Source organism: Colius striatus, chromosome W (genome assembly GCF_028858725.1).
Source record: "Colius striatus isolate bColStr4 chromosome W, bColStr4.1.hap1, whole genome shotgun sequence".
NCBI classification, from domain to species: Eukaryota; Metazoa; Chordata; class Aves; order Coliiformes; family Coliidae; genus Colius; species Colius striatus.
In genome coordinates this window covers 33,098,472-33,121,984 of record NC_084789.1, presented here as the reverse complement: position 1 = coordinate 33,121,984, position 23,513 = coordinate 33,098,472, and the positions used below count along the sequence as shown (strand labels likewise).

The 23,513-nt window shown below is 45.7% G+C and overlaps 1 pseudogene; it reads left to right on the top strand.

Moving 5' to 3' along the window:
- The first annotated feature begins 316 nt into the window (after nucleotides 1-316).
- LOC133628419 (tektin-3-like) overlaps nucleotides 317-23,513 on the top strand; it is a 46,733-nt pseudogene continuing 23,536 nt past the window's right edge.

Below are 23,513 nucleotides of genomic sequence, written 5' to 3'. Positions count from 1 at the left end.
AGTGGAGGAAGGGCAATTGCACTTGCCCTGGACTGACAGATTGAAGGAAGATGAAGGCCCGGTGTCAGCCCTTCTCCTCAGCAGCTGTGGTTTGCTCCTCCGACCTGGTGCTGGATCCCAGCCCCAGAGTCCAACCCTGACTTAGGCAAACGCTTGGGGAGGGATTTGTTTTCAAGGGCTTTAGCACAGGCCACGTGTGGGTGCCGTGTGCGTCGCCGTTTGTGCTCTCAGCTGTTGCTGTCAGGCAAGTGCAGGAGCTGACTGAGGGAAGTTGTCTTCTCCCGTCTCCTCTGTGCAGGACACGTCCCGGAAGAGAATGGACCTGCTTGGCTCTCCCTTAACCGTCACATCCGCTCACCCCAAGTCAACTCCTGCCCGCTTTCTGCCTGCCATCAGCCCCATGGCTTCGAGCTACAAGAACCGTGCTCCTCGCTACGCCATGCTGCAGAGCTACGGCCTCCCCTGGATGCCCAGAGCCTACTATAAGGCCGTTGCCACCCACCCCACTCTGGCTCCCTTGTCTGGCACCTGCCAGGGCTTGAGCCCCAGCGAGATGTTGCCTTCTGTGTCAAACAGAACGGCGCTTTTCACCCGCTACAGCCCCGGTACCGCTCCAACCAGAGCAACTACCATGAGGTGGAGACGTCCCGGCGCAAGGCGGAGCTGCCGACGGCTGATACCTCCCGCCTGGTGCAGGACAAATACCAACAGACCAGCAAGAGCCAGGCAGACAACACAAAGAAGCTGGGGCAGCGAGTCAGGGACATTGAGTTTTGGAAGGCGGAGCTCTGCCATGAGCTGGCAGAGATCATCAAGGAGAGCGATGCCCTGAGAGAGATGAAGGCACGGCTGGAGAGAGCTCTGGCCGAGACAGAGGCCCCTCTCCAGGTGAGCACCCTGTGCGTGGGCCGCAAGCTGTAGCCCACTGCTGCCGCTGCACCAGGGACACGTGTGCTCTCTCCTGGGGCTTTCATGCTGCTGCTGCATGAAACGAGCTCTGTCGCCCATTAGTCGTGGCTTAAACCGGCTGCCCAGGGCGCTGCTTGCCCTTGTCCTCGTCTCTGTGTCCACCTCCCCTTTCTTGTCTGCCCTGTCCTGAGCCGGGCAGCATCCCTGCGGGAAGCCCTGCAGCCGGCACCAACGGCCTCTCCCCAACAGGTTGCTCGGGAGTGCCTCCTGCAGCGGGAGAAGAGGATGGGCATCGACCTTGTCCATGACGAGGTGGAGAAAGATCTTTTAACAGTAAGTCTGGATGCAGATCCCACCTTCCAGTTGAGGTCAGCAGAGCTTTCAGCCGTGACGCTGGAGCGTGGCCTCTGATGGCTTGTGCTTTGCCTCTCTCTGCCCAGGAAGTGGATGGCATCAGGGCCTGCCAGGAGAGGATACGGCTATTCCTGGAGAAGGCAAAAGCCCAGCTCATGTAAGGAGGAGCCCCGTATCTCCCTGGGGAGCGGGCAGTGATGTTGGTGGGAGCACAGAGCTGCCCGGGAGGGATGGAGGGGGGGGGTGGGAGGAAGGGAGAAAGGGAGCTGCGTGGCCATGGGAAGGGGAGGAGACCGTCCCACCCACACGTGGCCACCACAGCTGTCCCTGTGCGTTTAAGGACCAACTGGGGGGCCCAGCACGAGCTGGAGAAGGACCTGGCCAACAAGCAGGCAGCCCGCCGCATCAACGACAAGTGCCACCAGCTGAGGAACTGCTCCGACGGCATCAGCTACTACCACGGGGTGCAGCGGGTAGATGCCACCTGAGTGCGCGCCTGGCAGCGCTGGCACCCGGCCGTCCCAGGATGCTCGGTGCCGCTCCCTTTCCCCGACAGGAAAGGCCACCAGGGAAGGCTGTGTCTGTGCAGGGCCTGGCCCTCCCACCACGGGCTGACAGCGGGCCTCTCCTTTCCCCCCTCCAGCATCTCCGTGCCCGAGTCGTGGGCCAAGTTCAGTGACGACAACATCCTCCAGTCGCAGAGAGAGCGGGTGGCCTCCGCCCAGCTGCGGGACTCCATTGAGAACCTGATGGAGGTGACAGCCACCGAGATGCGGTGCCAGTTCAACAGGGTGAACGTGGCCCTCACCAATCGCATCGCCGAGATGCCAAGAACAAGCTTCGGGCCCACCTGGCCAAGGTAGCCCAACCCCTCCCTGTGTGTGTGACGCCCTCACCTCCCTGGGACACCGACCACCCTCCACGCAGACCTGGCCCAGGAAGAGGCCAATCCCACTCACTTGGACTGCTCATGTCCCATTGAAAATATATATGCTGTTGCTTAAGTTATACCACTGCATATGGGAGCTACAAGAAAGTAGGAAGGCAGACCCAACCTACAGTAGTAAGGAGGTCCCCATGTAGTCTATCAGCCAGCACTGTGTGACATTTACAGTTTCTTTCCTGTGGGAGCTATCTCCAATCCCACTCACTCGGACCGCTCAGCTCCTATTTAAAAAAATATATGCTGTCACTTTAGTTATACCACTGAGTATGGGAGGTACATGAAAACAGGAAGACAGACCCCAGCACAGTTTTAAGTAGGTCCCCATGTAGTCTATCAGCGAGCACCGTGTCACATTTGCAGCTGCTTTCCTGTGGGAGCTATATCCAATCCCACTCACTTGGACTATTCAACTCCCACTGAAAAAATAATGACTATCCGTAGAAGTTCTACCACTGCGTATGGGAGCTACAAGAAAGAAGGAAGGCAGACCCCACCTAAAGTAGTAAGTAGGTCTCCATGTAGTCTGTCAGCCAGCACTGTGTCACATTTGCAGCTCCTTTCCTGTGGGAACTGTATAAAATCCCACTCACTTGGACTGCTCAAATCCCACTGGAAAAATACTTACTATTGGTAGAAGTTATACTACTGCGTATGGTTGCTACAAGAAAGCAGGAAGGCAGACCCCACCTATAGTACTAAATAAGTCCCCATGTGGTCTATCAGCCAGCATTGTGTCACATTTTCAGCTGCTTTCCTGTGGGAGCTATCTCCAATCCCACTTACTTGGACTGCTTAGGTTTTTCAGGCTTCGAGCCTGGTTTCAGGCTTTCAGTCTGGGTTTTTCAGATTTTGAGTCTGGTTCATTTTTCAGGCTTCGAGCCTGGTTTCAGGCTTCGAGTCTGGTTTTCACATTTTAAGTCTGATTTTTTCAGGCAAAGAGACAAAAAACTTCGCCACATAGCTGCTTTCCTGTGAAAGCTGTCTCCAATCCCACTGACTTGGACTGCACAATTCCCACTGAAAAAATGCAGACTGTGGGTAGAAGTTATACCACTGCATATGGGAGGTACAAGAAACCAGGAAGGCATACCCAACTTACAGTAGTAAGTAGGTATCCATGTAGTCTATCAGCCAGCACTGTGTCACATTTTCATCTGCTTTCCTGTGGGAGCTATCTCCAATCCCACTCACTTGGACTGCTCAACTCCTATTGAAAAAAATACAGACTGTCGGTAGAAGTTATACCACTACCTATGGGAGGTACATAAAAACAGGAAGGCAGATCCCAACTACAGTGTTAATTAGATCCCCATGTAGACTATCAGCCAGCACTGTGTCACATCTGCAGCTGCTTTCCTGTGAAAGCTATCTCCAATCCCACTCACTTGTACTGCTCAGGTCCCATTGAAAAAATATATGCTGTTGCTTAATTTATACCACTGCGTATGGGAGCTCCAAGAAAACTGGAAGGCAGACCCCACCTAGAGGAGAAAGTAGGCCCCTATGTAGACTATCAGCGAGCACTGTGTCACATTTGCAGCTGCTTTCCTGTGAAAGCTATCTCCAATCCTACTCCCTTGGCCTCGTCAGCTCCCTTTAAAAATACAGACTGTCGGTAGAAGTTATACCACTACCTATGGGAGGTACATAAAAACAGGAAGGCAGATCCCAACTACAGTGTTAATTAGTTCCCCATGTAGACTATCAGCCAGCACTGTGTCACATTTGCACTTGCTTTCTTTTGGGAGCTATCTCCAATCCCACTCACTTGGACTGCTCAATGCCCATTGAAAAAATACAGACTTTCGGTTAAATTATATCACTGCTTATGGGAGCTAATAGAAAGTAGGAAGGCAGACCCCACCTACAGTAGTAAGTAGATCCCCATGTAGACTATCAGCCAGCACCGTGTCACATTTGCATCTGCTTTCCTGTGGGCGATATCTCCAATCCCAGTCACTTGGACTGCTCAACTCCCATTGAAAAAATATATGCTGTCGGTAGAAGTAATACCACTGCGTATGGGAGCTACAAGTAATCAGGAAGGCAGACCCCACCTACAGAAGTAAGTTGGTCCCCATGTAGTCTATCAGCCAGCACTGTTTCACATTTGCATCTGCTTTCCTGTGGGAGTTATCTGTAATCCCACGCTCTTGACCTCTTCAACTTTCTTTAAGAATACATTCTGTTGGTAGAAGTTATACCACTGCGTATGGGTGCTACAAGAAAGCAGGAAGGCAGACCGCAACTAAAGTGTTAAGTCAGTCCCCATGTAGTCTATCAGCCAGCACTGTGTCACATTTTCCTTTCCTTATCTGTAGGAGCTATCTCCAATAACACTCACTTGTACTTCTCAGGTCCCATTGAAAAAACATATGGTGTCGGTTAAGTTATAACACTGCTTATGGGAGGTAGAAGAAAGGAAGAAGGCAGAGCAAAACAACAGTGTTAAGTAGGTCCCCATGTAGTCTATCAGCTAGCACTGTGTGACATTTGCAGCTGCTTTCCTGTGGGAGCTATCTACAATCCCACGCTCTTGTCCTGTTCACCTCCGATTGAAAATACAGACTGTGCGTAGAAGTTATACCACTGTGTATGGGAGCTACAAGAAAGCAGTAAGGAAGACCCCACCTACAGTAGTAAGTAGGTCCCCATTTAGTCTATCAGCCAGTTTTTTTTTGAATTTTTCAGCCTCTTTCCTGTGGGAGCTATCTCCAATCCCACTCACTTGGACTGCTTTGATACCATTGAAAAAAATACATGCTGGCGGTAGAAGTTATACCACTGCCTATGGGAGCTAAAAGAAAGCAGGAAGGCAGACCCCACCTACAGTAGTAAGTAGGGCTCCATGTATTCTATCAGTCAGCACTGTATCACATTTGCAGCTGCTTTACTCTCGGAGCTATCTCCAATCCCACTCACTTGGACTGCTCAATTCCCATTGAAAAAATACAGACTGTTGGTAGAAGTTATATCACTTTATACGGGAGCTACAAGAAAGCAGAAAGGCAGACCCCCACCTACAGTAGTAAGTAGGTCCCTATGTAGTCTATCAGCCAGAACTGTGTCACATTTACACTTGCTTTCCTGTAGGAGCTATCTCCAATCCCACTCATTTGGACTGTTCATCTCCCATTTAAAAAATATATGATGTCGGTTAAGTTATACCAATGGGAATTACAAGAAAGCAGGAAGGCTTATAACAGTGTTAAGAAGGTCCCCATGTAGTCTATCAGCCAGCATCGTGTCACATTTCTCCCTTCTTTCCTCTGGGAGTTGTCTCCAATTCCAGTCACTTGGACTGCTCAACGCCCATTGAAAAAATACAGACGCTCGGTAGAAATTATACCACTGAGTATGGGAGGTACATGAAAACAGGAAGACAGACCCCAGCTAGAGTTTTAAGTAGGTCCCCATGTAGTCTATCAGCGAGCACCGTGTCACATTTGCAGCTGCTTTCCTGTGGGAGCTATATCCAATCCCACTCACTTGGACTGCTCAAATCCCTCTGGAAAAATACTTACTATCGGTAGAAGTTATACTACTGCGTATGGTTGCTACAAGAAAGCAGGAAGGCAGATCCCACCTATAGTACTAAATAAGTCCCCATGTGGTCTATCAGCCAGCACTGTGTTAAATTTGCAGCTGCTTTCCGGTGGGAGCTATCTCCAATCCCATTCACATGGACTGCTCAGCTCCCATTAAAAACTACATGCTTTCCGTTAAGTTATACCACTGCGTATGGGAGCTACAAGAAAGCAGGAAGGCAGACCCCAGCTACAGTAATAAGTAGGTCCACATGTAGTCTATCAGCCAGCACTGTATCACATTTGCAGCTGCTTTCCTGTGGGAGCTATCTCCAATCCCACTGACTTGGACTGCTCAGGTCTCATTGAAAAAATATACACTGTCGTTTAAGTTATACTGTGGGGAGTTATGTGGATACTTGGCTACAGGAATGAGGACATGATAGAATACAGCTGGTTAGGCAGTGAGCATTAAGCGATAAGATATTGGACTCCTGCTCAAGGACGTGAGAGCAAGAGAGTTGTATGATAACAGGATGAGAAAACAGGAGCTTAGTTTTGGTTAAGCAGCCACAAGTATCTGGACTTTGTTGAAACAAGGGCAAGGTTTGCATTTAACTGGGAACCAATGATGAGCTTAGCTTTTGCAATACATATGAGCCTGATTATTGTATCTATAAAACAGTTCTATCTTTGCAAATAAAGTTGAGACTTGTTGCACTACAGGGTGGGCTTGTCTGCCGTCGTCTTCAGCAAATGGTGACCCCGACGCGATACACGGAGTACGTGATAAACCAACTGGGCGCCACGGCGGAGCGACGAAGGGTCCTATGCAGCAAGGATGGCAATAAGCGTGAAAATTGGGAACACGACGTGCCCTGGGTGACCGTATAGACAAGCCCGGCCAATACGTGCCTCTGGACCTTGAAGGGCTGCAACAGTGCGCTGACAAATAGGTATGCAAAGGCAAGCAGGATATGATTTATTTACTGCATTCTTGCAGAAGTGGCAGATAAAGGGTATAGATCTGCAAAAAGACCTACCACGGTTGTTAGCTTATGGGTATGCTAAGGGAGTGTTTCAGAATCCACATACAGTGCATGAATTGAGCGAATGGCGTAAATTTGGGGATTTGCTGTGGGAGGCTACCCTGGAGGATGATAAGATAGCTGAAAAGTTAGGGAAGCTTTGGAGGATAGTGCACAATGAGTTGTTGTAACATCTGGCAGAAAAGAAGACTGCTGAGCACACATAAGCAGCACAGAGTAAGAATAAAAACTATGAGCATGACTGGTTCCAAATCACTCCGATGGCTCTTACCTTTTCAAAACTAATGCTCCCCCGCCCGCGTGTAGAGCGGTCAGCGCCGGGAGAGGCACCGACAGTAGTGCCGGGAGAGGCGCCGAGAGCAGCGCCTGGAGCAGCACCGAGAGTAGTGCCGGGAGCGGCGCTGAGGCGGATGATACTGAGAAAAGAGAAAAGTCAGCAGCCCACGATCCGCCAAAGTTGGCGCCTGATGGAAATGGAGGCGGAACAAAGGGGAAAAGTCAGCCGCCTCGTTGGCCACCGAAGATGAGTGATCTACGTGGAGGTTTGGCAGAAATGAGAGCTAGAAGATGGAGTCTGGTGAGGAGACGGGGAGTGGTGCGGTCAGAGAGGCGAAGGGGCTTCGGAGCAGAGCTCCCGGGGGAGAGCTGCTTCCCATTCGAGTCCAGCCCGCCGAGTTACCCTGGGATGACTTGGAGGGGAATGCCGAGCGGGCGGAGTCGGGCGGGGGTGCAGCGCAAGATGATCAGAGGAGAGTGGGGGAGCGCGACCCCATGTTACACTGGGCACCATCGGGCACGCGAGGGACGAAAAAGAAAACACGGTAGAGAGTAATACCGACTGCGCCGCCGGCGCCGGGGACGGCACGGAGTGAGTCAGACCCCCCCCCTCCCTGCTTCTTCCATTCGTCGCCACGCAGTCGCTTCCTGCGCCCGGTCAGTGTCCCCCCACACACACCGCGCACCGACACCGCTGACTCCAGCCCTGACGGACCGCTGGGCTCATCCTTTCCATCCTCAGTCCCTTTCCTCAAAGAGTGTAAAAACTCTTGGTCGTGATGTTATGCATTTTGCTGTAAATGTGATGATGAATAGTGGTTTTCTTACAGTGGAAACTTTCTAAGGTGGTTTAGGTGTCAGGAATGGAACTTAAAAGAACAGAACATTTTGACATTTGGAAGCTAAAAGGTGGTTTGTGTTTTAGACTCATTGACTCATTTTGGCATTAAGTCAGTGACACGGTAAAAAAGAAAGAAAAAAGGGTTAAAAAGGTTTATAAAAACTGATCTGTGTTTTCGACTCATTGGTGAAGGATCGTTTTTTTTTTAATCAGGAGTAAAAAAAAAAAAAGGATTTTGTCATACTATTGATGCTTCAAATGATTGTGGTAAACAGTTTTAGGCAATTTCAACAACCCAAGCAAAACATGTGGCTTACACTGGTCAAAGGAAACAATCAGTCTACAATATGTTTTTCAATGGCCACTCCAGATAATCCTTTTTCTACCTGTTTGGTGGGAGTTCCATCAGATGTGTCACAGTGGCCTGTACCAAATGCATTAAAACCAAATCCCTTAGTTAAGGGTAATGGCAAAGTTGACAGCTGGGATTTGATCATTTCATGGTTGCCAGTAATGACAACAGAGTCACAGGAGTTAGAATTATTGGGATCTATAAAGATGGACTGTTGTGTTATGTTTAATTTTACCAGCAATACCAAAACATTTGGGACAGAATGTGGATCCCATCCTGGGCATGTATAAGAACACAAAGTCTTGGTGCAATTATACTTCACCAAAAAGATCCAGGTCTAGTCTTGTGCCTGTACAGTTACCAAAGGGAATTGTTCTGATCTGTGCGGACAAGGCATGGCCTGGAATATCCTCGAGATTACAAAGGGGACCATGAGGTCTAAGACAACTGACGATCTTGATGCCTAATTACACAATGATTTAGAAACATCATTGTCCAAAACAATTTGTCCATGCATTTACTGGCGAATGTGATGACTATGTTACCTTTGGTATACCTCAGCAATAATAGAAACTAGTATATTTGCTCCAGGTGTAGGAGTATCTGCTTTATTAACTCAGCTATGCAAATTAGGATACTGGCCTAGCAAACAAAGTAACCAAACCTCAATGACATTAGAAGACTTGATTAGTAATGTAAGTAGTATTAGCCATACAACTTTGCAACATAGACCTGCTAGAGATTTTACCTTTAGCACGAGTATAATAACTTTGTTTGTCAGCTGTGCTTTTTTTTTTTCAGTGGATAAGAAGCTTAGTAGGCATGAGTGGCTATACTAATGTGTAGATTGTCCTTGAGCTGCTCTCGACTGTGAGAAACGAAGAAGCAAAAATGCATACGAGATAGCAGCTTCGGGAAGGGAGGAGGCTGTGGCAGCGTGTGAAACTGCAAGGCTTGTCACAGAAAACTACAGCTGACTTTTAGAAAAAGGACCAATTAGAAGTAATATAAGCACGCTAGCTTTGCTGCTGATTATGGAGATCCGATTCTTGTTAGTAAAATTTGAGTTTTTAAAATCAGTAGAGCAGGCTGCCCAGAGGGGTCATGGACATACCAGCTATTTCCATGCATTGAGCCACGGTATCCCTCAAACTAGCCAGGGACAGGCGGTCGTTAAATGCACTCATAGCTCAACCGTCTTAGGGAGGCGGAGAATATGGGGCGCAGAAGATGTAACGGTCTACTGAGTCTCTCTTGCAGATTGACGTGTTCCTTGGAGTGCTCGCCGTGATGCATATCAAGATGGAGTCACTCAACTATTGGCAGGATTGAATAGTGAAGTGGAACACGACCAGCACCTGATCATATGCCCGTGCCACAAGACACTGGAGTCATCGAGCATAGGGAGCGGGAGATGTGGTAGGCGTCCGGAAGATCTCAGGTTGTAATGTGAGAGGTGGAAGGTACAGAAGAGGTGGGCACGGGATGGAGTGAGAGGAGGTGCTGGTGGTGGCAGATGTGAGCACATGGTGTAAACAAGGGGTTGAAGTTTGGCAGATGGATGTCACTCATGTGGCAGAGTTTGGAAGACTAAAATATGTGCATGTAACCATAGACACATGGAGCAAATTCATTTGTGCAACAGCACAGACAGGGGAGAGGGCCATACATGTGGGGCGTCATTGATATAGTTGTTTTGCAACAATGGGAATTCCGCAGAAAATAAAGACAGACAATGGGCCGGCCTATATAAGTAGAAGCATAGAACAGTTTATGAGGCAATGGGGAGTTAAACATGTAACAGGGATTTCCCATTCCCTCACAGGACAGGCCATAATAGAAAGAGCTAATGGGACTCTCAAAAGATATCTTGGTTAATATGGGGATGTGAGAGACCCACATAGGAAATTGTTAAAGGCTTTATTTGTTATGAACCACCTGTGTGTGTTTGGGGAACAGAAGCTACCATCTGTAATAATACATCATAATCCAAAGGCACAAAAGAAGAGAGAGAAAGAAATATGGGTTAAATATCGTGACCCTAAAACAGGGATATGGCAGCCTCCGGCCAAAGTATCATACTGGGGAGGTGGGTATTTGTGTGCTGATTCTCCCACAGGATCCATTTGGGTGCCAGCCAGGTGGACAAGAGCTGTCCTTGAAGCTGCGGAGATCAAATCATCTGACGGTAAAAAGAACAGGAAGAGATTGAAGAATGAATACACCCTCGTCTTGAGGTCATTGGAGGACTGGCTAACAATCAAAAGACTGAAGATTATATAACAAAAAGACAGTGAATTTAATTAATAATAATGAGATGTTTTGTTATAACCATAGCTTTTAATGTAACTATAATAGCTAACAGCTTGATGCATTTTAATCAGCCTAGAGATAATATTTGGATAACCTTTGCTAATCCAACTGGTCAATCATCTCTTTGTCTTAGTTTGGGAGGGGTTACTAATCCTTTTAAAACGTGTTTGATAGGATTGCCCGTGTGGAATCCGGAGGAATTTTGTGGACTTGTAGACAATAACACCTTGTGTAACAGGACAGGGCTGAACACAATTACCGGTGATCACGATCACTCGGATGGGAAACATCAATGTGAGATAATTAAGTCCCTTAATACCATATTAGCCTCACCCCCTGAGGAAATAGACATGTTTGGAAGTGCCAATGCAAGCTTTGGTACTAATGGAATTAGGGGAAAATTGGATAAGTTTTATGTCAGGGGGACATCCATGACTTTAATAGAGGAATCGAAAATATTGGGCCACCTTAGAGTCTTCTTTGAAGTCAGAAACGATATTTAAGCAATTGTATTCCAGCTGTAATGTCTCCGAAGAAATTGCCCACGGGTATATTTTTAATCTGTGGAGAAAGGGCCTGGAACGGAATACCAGTACATCCCCCGGGTGGACCCTGTTATTTGGGGAAACTCTCTTTCTTCCACCCTAACATAACCACGCTAATGCAGCTTGCTGACCATAATAACAGCTCCCGCAAAAAAACGTAGCTCTTATGAGTTTGATTGTACTGATATTGGTCCCCCACGATTTTGGAGTGAACTGAAGCAAGTCATAGTTGCCACCCTGCTGCCAGGAGGAGCAGCCAATAAGGCCATGAACTTGGCTAAACAGTTAGGATGTTGGACTAAAGACGAGTTAAATAAAACTTTAGAAATGATTGATATGTTAACAGTTGACGTTCAAAGTGTAAATCATGTGGTGTTACAAAATAGAGCTGCCATAGACTTTTTATTATTAGCCCACGGACATGGATGTGAAGAATATGAGGGCATGTGTTGTATGAATCTGTCAGACCATTCCACCTTGATACATGCCAAACAGGGATTACATCGGTTGAAACAAGAAGAGGGATTAGGACTTGAAGGATTGTTTAAGGGATGGGGAATAGGCCCTTGGTTGCGAAATGTTATAATGTATGGAATTGGCTTTATGGGTATTGTTTTATCTATATTGTTAGTGTTTTCCTGTTTTATAAATTGTATTTAACGGACAATAGAAAGAACATTTGAGAGAATGTGGCAGGCTAATATCATTTTCCAAAAAAGAAAATGGGGAAAATGTGGGGAGTTTTGTGGAGACTTGGCTAGAGGAAAGAGGACATGATAGAATACAGCTGGTTAGGCAGTGAGCATTAAGCGATAAGATATTGGACTCCTGCTCAAGGACGTGAGAGCAGAAGAGTTGTATGATAATAGGATGAGAAAGTAGGAGCTTAGTTTGGGTTAAGCAGCCACAATTATCTCCAATAACTCTCACTTGTACTGCTCAGGTCCCATTGAAAAAAAAAAATGCTGTCGCTTAAGTTATACCACTGCGTATGGGAGCTACAAAAAAGTTGGAAGGCAGACCCAACCTATAGTAGTAATTTGGTCCCCATATTCTATCAGCCAGCACTGTGTCACATTTGCAGGTTTTTTCCTGAGGCAGCTTTCTCCAATCCCACACTCTTGTCCTCGTCAGCTCCCTTTAAAAATACATTCTTTCGGTAGAAGTTATACCACTGTTTATGGTAGCTACAAGAAAGCAGGAAGACAGACACCACCTACAGAAGTAAGTAGGTCCCCATGTAGTCTATCAGCCAGCACTGTGTCACATTTGCAGCTGCTTTCCTGCGGGAACTATCTCCAATAACACTCACTTGTACTGCCCAGATCTCATTAAAAAAATACAGACTGTCGGTAGACGTTATACCACTGTGTATGGGAGCTACAAGAAAGCACAAAGGAAGACCCCACCTACAGTAGTAAGTAGGTCCAAATGTATTCAGCCAGCACTGTGTCACATTTGCACCTGCTTTCCTGTGGGAGCTACCTCCAATCCATTCACTTGGATTGCGCAGCTGCCATTGAAAAAATATATGCTGTAGGTTAAGTTATACCACTGCGTATGGGAGCTACAAGAAAGCAGGAAGGCAGACCCCACCTACAGTAGTAAGTAGATCCCCATGTAGTCTATCCGCCAGCACTGTGTCACATTTGTACATGCTTTCCTGTGAATCTTATCTCCAATCCCACTCACTTGGACTGCTCAACTCCAATTGAAAAAATATATGCTGTCGGTTAAGTTATACCACTGCGTATTCAAGCTACAAAAAAGCTAGAAGGCATACCCAATCCAAAAGTAGTAAGTAGGTCCTCATGTAGTCTATTAGCCAGCACTGTGTCATATTTGCAGCTACTTTTCTATGGGAGTTATCTCTAATAACACTCACTTGGCATGCTCAGCTCCCTTTGAAAAAATGAATACTGCCGTTAGAACTTAGGCCACTGCGTCTGGGCAGTACAAGAAAGCAGGTATGCAGACCCCACCTACAGTGGTACGTTGGTCACGTTGGAGTCTATCAACTTGCACTGTGTCACATGAGCAGCTGCTTTCCGGTGGGAGATGTCTCCAATCCCACTGACTTGGACTGCTCAGGTCCCATTGAAAAAATACAGGCTGTCAATAGAAGTTATACCACTGAGTATTTGTGGAGAGTTTTGTGGAGACTTGGCTAGACGAAAGATGACATGATAGAATACAGCTGGTTAGGCAGTAAGCATTAAGCGATAAGATATTGGACTCCTGCTCAAGGACGTGAGAGCAAGAGAGTTTTATGATAATAGGATGAGAAAGCAGGAGCTTATTTTAGGTTAAGCAGTCACAAGTATCTGGAGTATCTTGAAACAAGGTCGAGGTTTGCATCTAACTGGGAACCATTGATGAGCTTAGCTTTTGCAATATGAATGAGCCTGATTACTGTATCTATAAAACAGTTGTATCGTTGCAAATAAAGTTGAGATTTGTTGCACTACAGGGTGGGCTTCTCTCCCATCATATTCAGCAAATGGTGACCCCGACGTAATAGTGGCTTGGCGCCACGGCGGAGCGACAAAGGGGTTCGGGTCCTACGCAACAAGGACAGAAATAAGCGTGAAAATTGGGAATATGTCATGCCCTGGGTGAACGTATAGACAAGCCCGGCCAATATGTGCCGCCAGACCTTGAAGGGCTGCAACAGTGCACTGACGATAATAGGTATGGAAAGGCAAGCGGCATATGATTTATTTACTGCATTCTTGCAGAAGCGGCAGATAAACGGTATAGATCTGCAAAAGGACCTACCAGGGTTGTTAGCTTATGGGTATGCTAAGGGAGTGTTTCAGAATCCACATACAGTGCATGAATTGAGCGAATGGCGTAAATTTGGGGATTTGCTGTGGGAAGCAACCCTGGAGGACGATAAGACAGCTAAAAAGTTAGGGAAGCTTTGGAGGATAGTGCACCATGAGTTGCTGCAACATTAGGCAGAAAAGAAGGCTGCTGAGCACACATCAGCAGCATAGAGTAAGAATAAAAACTATGAGCGTGACTGGTTCCAATCCATCCCGCTGACTCCTACCGTCTCAAAAGTACTGCTCCCCCCCTGCGTGTAGAAAATTGCCCTGGAGGCACGGACGGGGTAAGAGAACCATGTGAGCCATCAGACCCTCCTGAGGAACAGGAGTGCCGGCCTAAAGAGCCCACGCCTCCCTCCCCGCACTTGGTCCATGGGGCAGAGAGTGAACTTATGGAGGCCATCGCAAGGGAGCGGAGGGAGGCTTGGGCTGCACTCGCAAAACATTGTCTAGGAAAGGGGGATGGCGATGCACTGGAAGCAGCCAGAACTTTGGCGTTGCCACTTGTAAGAAACTATGAATTAGGGTATTGTTTATTAAAATTTATGTTAAGCTCAATGTAAAGGTTAAGCGACAAAAGAAAGGAAAGTACTTATGCGAACAGCTGCAGGACATCACTCATGTGAGATAAGATAACTGCAATTGCCTTCACATACCAGACACCATTTGTGTAAACAGGAGAGATACTGCTCAAGGATGACTACAAGATGTTCTAAGGGACTGGCGAAGAGAAGAAAAACAACTCTATCTAAGTGAGGGATCAATTATAAAACAAAGAAGGAAAACTTCTTACTCAGTAACCACCGAAAGACAGAAAAAAGCCCCCTCACAGTAACTGAAGCATGCGCAGAGCAGTTCTCCTACTTTACGGCCACGGATGCAAAATGTATAAAAAAGGACTGTTTAAACTAATCAGTACGGCAGTTGGCGGAGCGCAGACTCCCCTGTCGTCCAGCGCTGTCTTTGCTCTTATTCTACTTGCTACAATTAATAAAATTATAATTGGCTTATGATCCATTGTGGTCTCAATTTATGACAATCTTGGTGCCGTGACTCGGATAAGGAACGGTGAGCTTCAGTCCTCCGGGGAGGCGCCCCGCGGCAATCCGCGGCCCCGTGACTGACAGCCTACCTCAACCTTACCGACGAACCTAAATTCTAGAATAATGAGCAAAGGGGAAACCGGTAAAATCCCATAAAAATTCTGTGCACGGGAGTCCGGACGAAGACGCAGGGACGGGTAAGTATATTGCGAAAACTGGTTCGCGGGTTATCCGTTCGGGCGGGATTGGGTATCCTGGATTATAACAAATGAGAGGTTCGATATACTGAACCAAGCGAGTGTGGACCGTTAAGTACTGCGTTTCCCATCTCCCGCGAGGGACTGGGCCAGGAACAAGGGGAGCAAGTGAGTGTGTGTTTGTGGATAATCCAGAAGATGGGGGCGAAGGGCAGCAAGCCTTCGACTCCCATGGGAAGGGTACCTGCTGTACCTAAGAATACCCCTCTGGCATATATCTTAGACAATTGGAGATATTTCCCTGAAACCCTAGGGAAAGATAAGCAGAAAATAATAGAATACTGTACTAAGATATGGGGAGGGAAGAAGATTTCTGAAAATGTCTTTTGGCTAGTCTGCGGGCCAGAAGAAGATTGGATAAGACAACAATTAAATTTCTGGGTTAATAATAAAAAACCCCTTAACCCGGAAGAAAGTCAGTATGCGGAAGTATGGCTAAAAAGACCGGGAACTAGACTTTACCCGCTGAGTGAAATAAAAGCTAAACAAAAGAAAAAGAAGGAAGAGTTAGACGAAACCCTTCTAACCCCCCCTTACATTTCCCCTCCTGCTCCCACAGCCTCTCCAGAGGTCCCCAGAGCACCCACTCCCCCACCGGAGTTGGAACGAAAGTCTCCCCCTCCTCCTTTTGGGACCAAACCTTTATACTTGGGATGAAATGCAATCTCTCCTTGGTCAATTATTTACTACCGAGGAAAGAGACATGATTAGACGAGCAGGAATGAGATTGTGGGATGCTCAACATGCCCAGGGACCTAAAGCAAATATTAAAATGGCCACTCCAAAGACCTAATTGGGATAATCATGATCCGGTGCATAGAACTCATATGCAGGACCTGAAAACTATAGTAATTCAGGGAATTAGAAAAGCAGTACCCCGTGGCCAGAATATCAATAAAGCATTTAATGAAATGCAAAAGAAAAATGAGAGCCCTACTGAGTGGTTAGAACGACTGAGGAAAGCCCTTCAGCTGTATCTCGGGGTAAATCCTGACGAAGGGCAAGCACTCCTCAAAACTCAGTTTGTAGCAAAATCATGGGGGGATATCAGAAAGAAGATTGAAAAGTTAGAAGACTGGCAAGTGAGAGGGTTGGATGAATTATTGAGGGAAGCCCGGAAAGTCTATGTAAGGCGAGTGGAGGAGAGCAGCAAGCGGCAAGTGAAAATGATGGTAGCAGCGGTCAGAGAGGATCGTAAAAGACAAACTGCTGCTGGAACGAAACAAGAGAATGTAGTAGTAAAGAAGGAACAGAGATGTTGTTTTTACTGTGGAAAAAAGGGACATATAAAGAAGAATTGTAGAGAAAGGATCTGGGATGAGGAAATATTGAAAATGGAATAGGGGAGTCAGGGGCTCTATATCTTAGGGGACCGGAGTCATCATGAGCCCTTGATAGAAATAAAAATAGGTCCCCATAAACAAGAGTTTACCTTTTTAGTAGACACTGGGGCTGAAAAATCGACTATTAAACAAATACCTGAGGGATGTAAAATTTCCCCCGAAAAAGTACAAGTGATTGGGGCAAAAGGAGAACCACTTAAAGTAAACAAAATCAAAAATGTATTATTTGAAACTGAAAATAAATTTGGAATGGGTGAACTCTTGCTCGTCCCTGAAGCAGAATTTAATCTGCTAGGATGAGATTTAATTGTTGAATTGCAATCAGAAATTAAAGTAAAGAATCAAGAGCTAACAGTGTCTGCTTATCCTTTGACCGTGGAGGATAAAAAACAAATCAGCCCTGATGTCTGGTACTCTCTGGACACAATTAGTAGACTGGAAATCCCACCGATTAAAGTCCAAATTTCTGAACCCCACATACCTGTGAGGGTAAAGCAATATCCCATATCCCTAGAAGGACGGAGAGGATTAAAACCAGAAATTGATCGATTATTAGCACAAGGAATCTTAGAGCCTTGTATGTCACCCTTTAACACCCCCATTCTGCCTGTAAAAAAACCAAATGGGAAATATCGGCTCGTACATGATTTAAGAGGAAAAAGAGAAATATTTAGGACATTATCTGTTTAACAAAAAAAAAAAAGATATTGGATCCAGAGCGCATTAAAGGAATTCTGGAATTACCTATGCCTGTCACTAAGAGGCAAATTCGGCAGGCATTAGGACTATTTGGATATTGTAGGCAATGGATAGAGAATTATAGCTTTAAAGTTAAATTCTTATATGAACAGCTGTCCGAAGACAAAACGCCCAAGTGGACCCCTCAGGATCAAGAGCAGTTTGCCAGCCTAAAAAGAAAGCTAAGTCAAGCACTGGTTTTAAGCTTACCAGACTTAAAGCGGTCGTTCCATTTATTTGTTAACATACATGAAGGAACGACATTCGGAGTATTAACTCAGGAATGGGCCGGACAAAAGAAACCGGTGGCATACCTATCAAAGCTGTTAGACCCTGTGAGCAGGGGTTGGCCGAGCTGCTTACAAATCATTGTTGCTGCTGCCCACTCTCCCCCCCACCCCCCAGCAATGCCGTCCCGGCCGCACTGCAGCGGGGAAGACAGAGCGCTGGGAAATGTAAAAAGGAGGAAAAAGATGGAACTATATATACAGACTCACGCTATGCGTTCGGAGTAGTACACACTTTTGGAAAAATATGGGAGGAAAGAGGATTTGTTAACTCGCAGGGAAAAGAATTGATACACCCGGAATTGATTCGGCGAGTTCTGGGGGCATTAAAAATGCCGAATAAAATAGCAGTTGTACATATAAAGGGACACCAGCGAGGTACAAGTTATCAAGTCAGGGGAAATAATGCCGCCGATACAGAAGCAAAACGAGTGGCAGGCAATTATAATACGATTTTGACTATGCACACAGCAGCCTGCGAGACCTGTCAAAAGGTTAATCGAAATAACATGAGACAAAAACCCCTTGGGGGACGTTCCCCAGCATACAGACCCTTCTCACACATACAAGTAGATTTTACTGAACTACCTAAGGGTTGGACGTTACAAATATTTATTAGTAATGGTGGATCATTTAACATATTAATGTTTTAATTCGAGATTGTGTGATTAATGACTATGTTTCGCAATTAGCAGAACACCGTAACAAGCTTTGGGAGCAGGGACTGATTGTGCAACGACCCCTGTTGGACTTAAAAAAAAATTCATAATGTCAAGCCTGGAGATTGGATATTGATTAAAGTGTGGAAGGAAGAAACTCTAAGACCCAGCTGGGAGGGATCTTATCTTGTTTTGCTTACAACAGAAACGTCTGTCTGGACTGCTGAGCGTGGATGGACTCATGCCAATTGCATTAAAGGCCCAATAACGAGACCCCACTGGAAAGTAATCAGTACTCCAGGTGACACCAAGATAACCCTGAAAAGATAACGTAATGATAGAGACTTTATTTGATTATTTTGCTGCGTTACCTTTTGGTATAAAGTGTATTGTCATTTATATTTGCAATAATTATTTCTTTGTTTATCTATTATATGGAAGCGTACAAAGTGTGCTGAAGGGAATTGCTAAACTCATACAACCACATCATATTGAATATAGAAAATATACTGATGTAAATAATATATATATATATATATACTCTAGATATAAGAATTAGGTGTAATGATTTAAATTGCAATTGGTATCCATTTGCTTGTTTTAGGTGCAAGGTATGCCAGGATAAATGGTGAATGTGGATACTCTCCAATAGGAGTTTGCATACAGTGTTGGGAAACCACTCCAACGAACCAATCCCCTTTGTAGTTGAAATCCTGACTATAAAGAAAAGTGCTAACTGTGTCTTGCTTTGTCCCATTAAAGCCTGTGTAAATAGGTAAAAGGCCCTGAAACAGCTGTCTCCTGAAGAATTCCCTTGCTGCCGAGAAGATGGTACACCCCCGTGGCTCGAAGCAACCGAGTCGACGGGCGAGGCAGAGGAGGAACAAACTGTGGAGAAAAGAACCAAAACAATGGGACGCAAAAGCAACCATGGTCAAACTTCCCTAGGACTGGTAAAATTATACTTAAATTGGTAAAATTGACAAATACCGTTTTTCCTGGTATACTGGTGGTTTTGCTATTGATACTAACTCAAGCAAATGGGAACCCCCATGAGCCAGTGCTCTGGAAATTATATAACTTACAGGAAAGTAAGCTTATACAAAATCGAAGCAGTTCAGAAGGAAATTGGAATTTTACTGTATCTTTATTTTCGCTAATACCTTTTGAAGCAATGGGATGTCATCCAACAAACTGTTTAAATTTGGGTTACACCCAAGCGCAATGCAAGGCATGGTACATATGTCCAGCCTCAAACCCTGGAAAAAGTTATTGTAATTACCCGGGACATTATTATTGTGGTTATTGGGGTTGTGAGACAATAGCTTCAGATTGGAAAACAACAGGAGATAGATATATAGACATCACTTGGGGACCTCCTGGATGTAAGAAACCACAACACAGATATGACAAATGGGCTATCCCGACATCAGGAACTAAATGGGTTTGTTCAGACATCGGAATAACACCATGTCTGAACTTCGGAAAAGGTTAGATCAACGTAAAAAGGATCGTGAGGTGGACAGATCATGGTATGAAATTTGGTTTTAACGTTTCACCCTGGCTAATCACTTTGTTGTCTGCTTTAGCAGGACCGCTTATTATGTTGATTCTGGGGCTTATATTTGGACCATGCATATTACGCTATATTTTACATTTTATTAAGGAGCGGTTTGACATAACTAAACTACTCATTCTAACTACGGAGAGCTGAGACAGATTATAAAAGTATACCTACTAATGAAGATGAAGATGACGAAGACTGTTCTGAATGCGATATGCCACGTGAAAACTATGATTGTAATTGTAAGGTATTATCTTGTGAGTGTTATGATACATGTCGGGATTGTGGAAAAAGTTTGCCTGCAGTGTCGAAAATGAAAATAGCGTCTAATAAACAATAATAGGATAAAAGAAAAAGCGGGGATTTGTAAGAAACTATGAATTAGGGTATTGTTTATTAAAATTTATGTTAAGCTCAATGTAAAGGTTAAGCGACAAAAGAAAGGAAAGTACTTATGCGAACAGCTGCAGGACATCACTCATGTGAGATAAGATAACTGCAATTGCCTTCACATACCAGACACCATTTGTGTAAACAGGAGAGATACTGCTCAAGGATGACTACAAGATGTTCTAAGGGACTGGCGAAGAGAAGAAAAACAACTCTATCTAAGTGAGGGATCAATTATAAAACAAAGAAGGAAAACTTCTTACTCAGCAACCACCGAAAGACAGAAAAAAGCCCCCTCACAGTAACTGAAGCATGCGCAGAGCAGTTCTCCTACTTTACGGCCACGGATGCAAAATGTATAAAAAAGGACTGTTTAAACTAATCAGTACGGCAGTTGGCGGAGCGCAGACTCCCCTGTCGTCCAGCGCTGTCTTTGCTCTTATTCTACTTGCTACAATTAATAAAATTATAATTGGCTTATGATCCATTGTGGTCTCAATTTATGACACACTGGTATTCCAACCCATTGTGGGGGGAGGTATGCAAGAAACAATTTCTGCTCTGGACTTGAAGTTGTTATCCCAGTTGCGGTCCATGGTCAGCCAGTTCGGAGTAAATAGTGAACCAGTGAAACAAATGATTGACTATGTATGGGGAACCCAGTTGCTACTGCCCGCTGGCTGTCGAGGCATAGTAAAACTTATTTATACACAACATCAGCAGCTGTTATTTAATGCACACTGGCAGGCATTAGTGAATGAAAGTGTCGCAACTCAGCGTCAACAAGGCGACCCTCTCTATGTTGTGGCAGTGGAAGAGCTGTTGGGTTTGGGACACTTCCTCCGTATGGAGGCTCAGGCTTTGATAGGGCCTGATAAGTGTAGAGAGGCAATGCGATTAGTAAGGGAGGCTATGGAAAAGGTAAAGGACCCAGGTGGAGTGCCAATATATATGGGAATCAAACAAGGTCGGGATGAAACCTTCGGGACTTTTATTGATAAAGTTGCCTCCGCCATAGAGAGGGCTGGAATTCCGGAATATATGCGTGGCGCCTTGCTAAAACAGTGCACCCTAATGAACTGTAATCCAGCTGCCAGGACAGTATTGAGTACGTTAGGAGCCTATTGGTCAATTGAAGATGCTTTAGACCGTATGGCCCAGGTCCCGACAGGTCAACAAGCTTTTCTTGTGGAAGCTATTAAGGAATTGGGATTAGGATTAAAGGAACAGGCGAAAGCAACTCAGAATCAGGTGTTAGCCGCCCTTGCACCCCTTGGAGCATCCTCTGTGACCACTCAAAGGGGCTCTTCAAGTGGACGAATAAAGTGTTACCGGTGTGGCGGAATGGGACATTCCCGTCGTGAATGCAATGCTACAGGAATCTGGTGTCAAAAATGCCAAACGGACAATCACGACACCGGGGCGTGTCGTCGCAGTTCGGGAAACTCCAATTCGAGCGCGTCGAACCGCAGTGGCTGCGCTCAGACACAAGTCGCCGCTGCACCTCAACAGATGTCAGCAGCTGCCTCCAGCCAGCCACAAGTGGGAGCCTCGCAATGGACCTGGCAGCAGCAGTAGATGTTACCATTATGTCAACAAGCCCACAGAAGATACCCACCGGAGTGAGAGGTGCAATCACTATAGGGGGACGAACAGTGGGCGCATTGTTGTTAGGATGCTCGTCAACTACCATGCTTGGACTCTTTGTTCTCCCCGGAGTTATTGATGCAGATTATTTGGGAGAAATTATGATCATGGCCCACACCCCCTTTCCACCCATACAAATTATGAAAAATCAGAGAACTGCGCAATTAATACCATTGGAACAAATGTCAAAAGGAATAAGACCAATAAAAGAGGACTTAAGAGGAGAAGGGGATTTGGCTCCACGGGAGGACTTACAATATTGACTATGGATCTCAGTGAAAGGCCTAGATGCAAAATAGACCTTGAATTTATAGGACAATAAAGGTCCTTGATGGGATTATTGGACACAGGGGCAGATTCCAGCATTATCAGCCCAAAATGTTGGCCACAACACTGGCCCCTGCAACCGCCAGCAACTACTGTGACTGGGGTAGGAGGACTTACTCTGGCTAGTCGCTCTCCACCCATCTTGGTTCATGTGGATGAGAAAACCATAGCTGCTACTTTTTCTGTTGTGCAACTGCCTCCAACTGTGCAATGTCTTATTGGTCGAGACATACTAGCCCAGATAGGAATGGTCCTAACAAATGAACACCCTTTGGCTTAATGGCCGTTGCATGTACTTTCCCACTTCCTATTACCTGGAAAACAGCCGAGCCAGTATGGGTTAAGCAATGGCCTTTAAAAAGGGAATGTCTTGAGCATGCTCATGAGTTAGTGCAAGAGCAACTTGCCTAAGGACATTTAAAGTTATCTACAAGCCTGTGGAATACTCCTATATTTGCTATTAAAAAGAGATCTGACAAGTATCGTTTGTTACATGACCTACGTGCAGTAAATGAACAAATGGAACCTATGGGAGCATTGCAGCCAGGACTACCCAGTCTGGCTATGATTCCGCAGGGTTGGCCACTGTTAATCGTAGATCTAAAGGACTGCTTTTTTACCATTGCCTTACATCAGCAGGATACACAACGGTTTGCTTTTACCTTGCCTGCAATAAATAGAGAAGGTCCCGACCATCGTTTTGAATGGACAGTTTTGCCCCAAGGCATGCCCAACTATCTGTCAGCTGTATGTTGACGCAGCTTGACAACCCTTTCGATGACGATGGCCTAATGTTATCATCTACCATTACATGGATGATATCCTCTTTTCTCAGCCTGCACCATTTACGGAACAACAGGTGGAGGAGATTCGACAGGCACTGGCTCAATGCCGCCTTGTGATAGCTCCAGAAAAGATTCAGCGTACAGCTCCATGGAAATATCTTGGATGGTCTTTATCAGAACAGCTCGTAGTACCACAGAAGCTACAGCTCAAACTACAAATAAAGACCCTGAATGATGCTCAGAAGCTTTTAGGAGATCTGCAATGGTTAAAACCAATAGTGGGAATACCCAACGAGTTGTTAGAAAAACTACGACCACTTTTGAAAGGAACCAATCCCACGCGTCAAATACAGGTAACACCAGAGCTTCAGGATGAACTTCAACAAATTATGGATGGTGTCATACAAGGGCAGGTCCGACGTCACGATGTTGACTTGCCTATTGACTTAACCATCTGGTATAGCACAAAGTATTTGCTTGGGGCCTTGACACAATCTCAAAAGAAAATGGGGGAGGTATGGGTTCTAGAA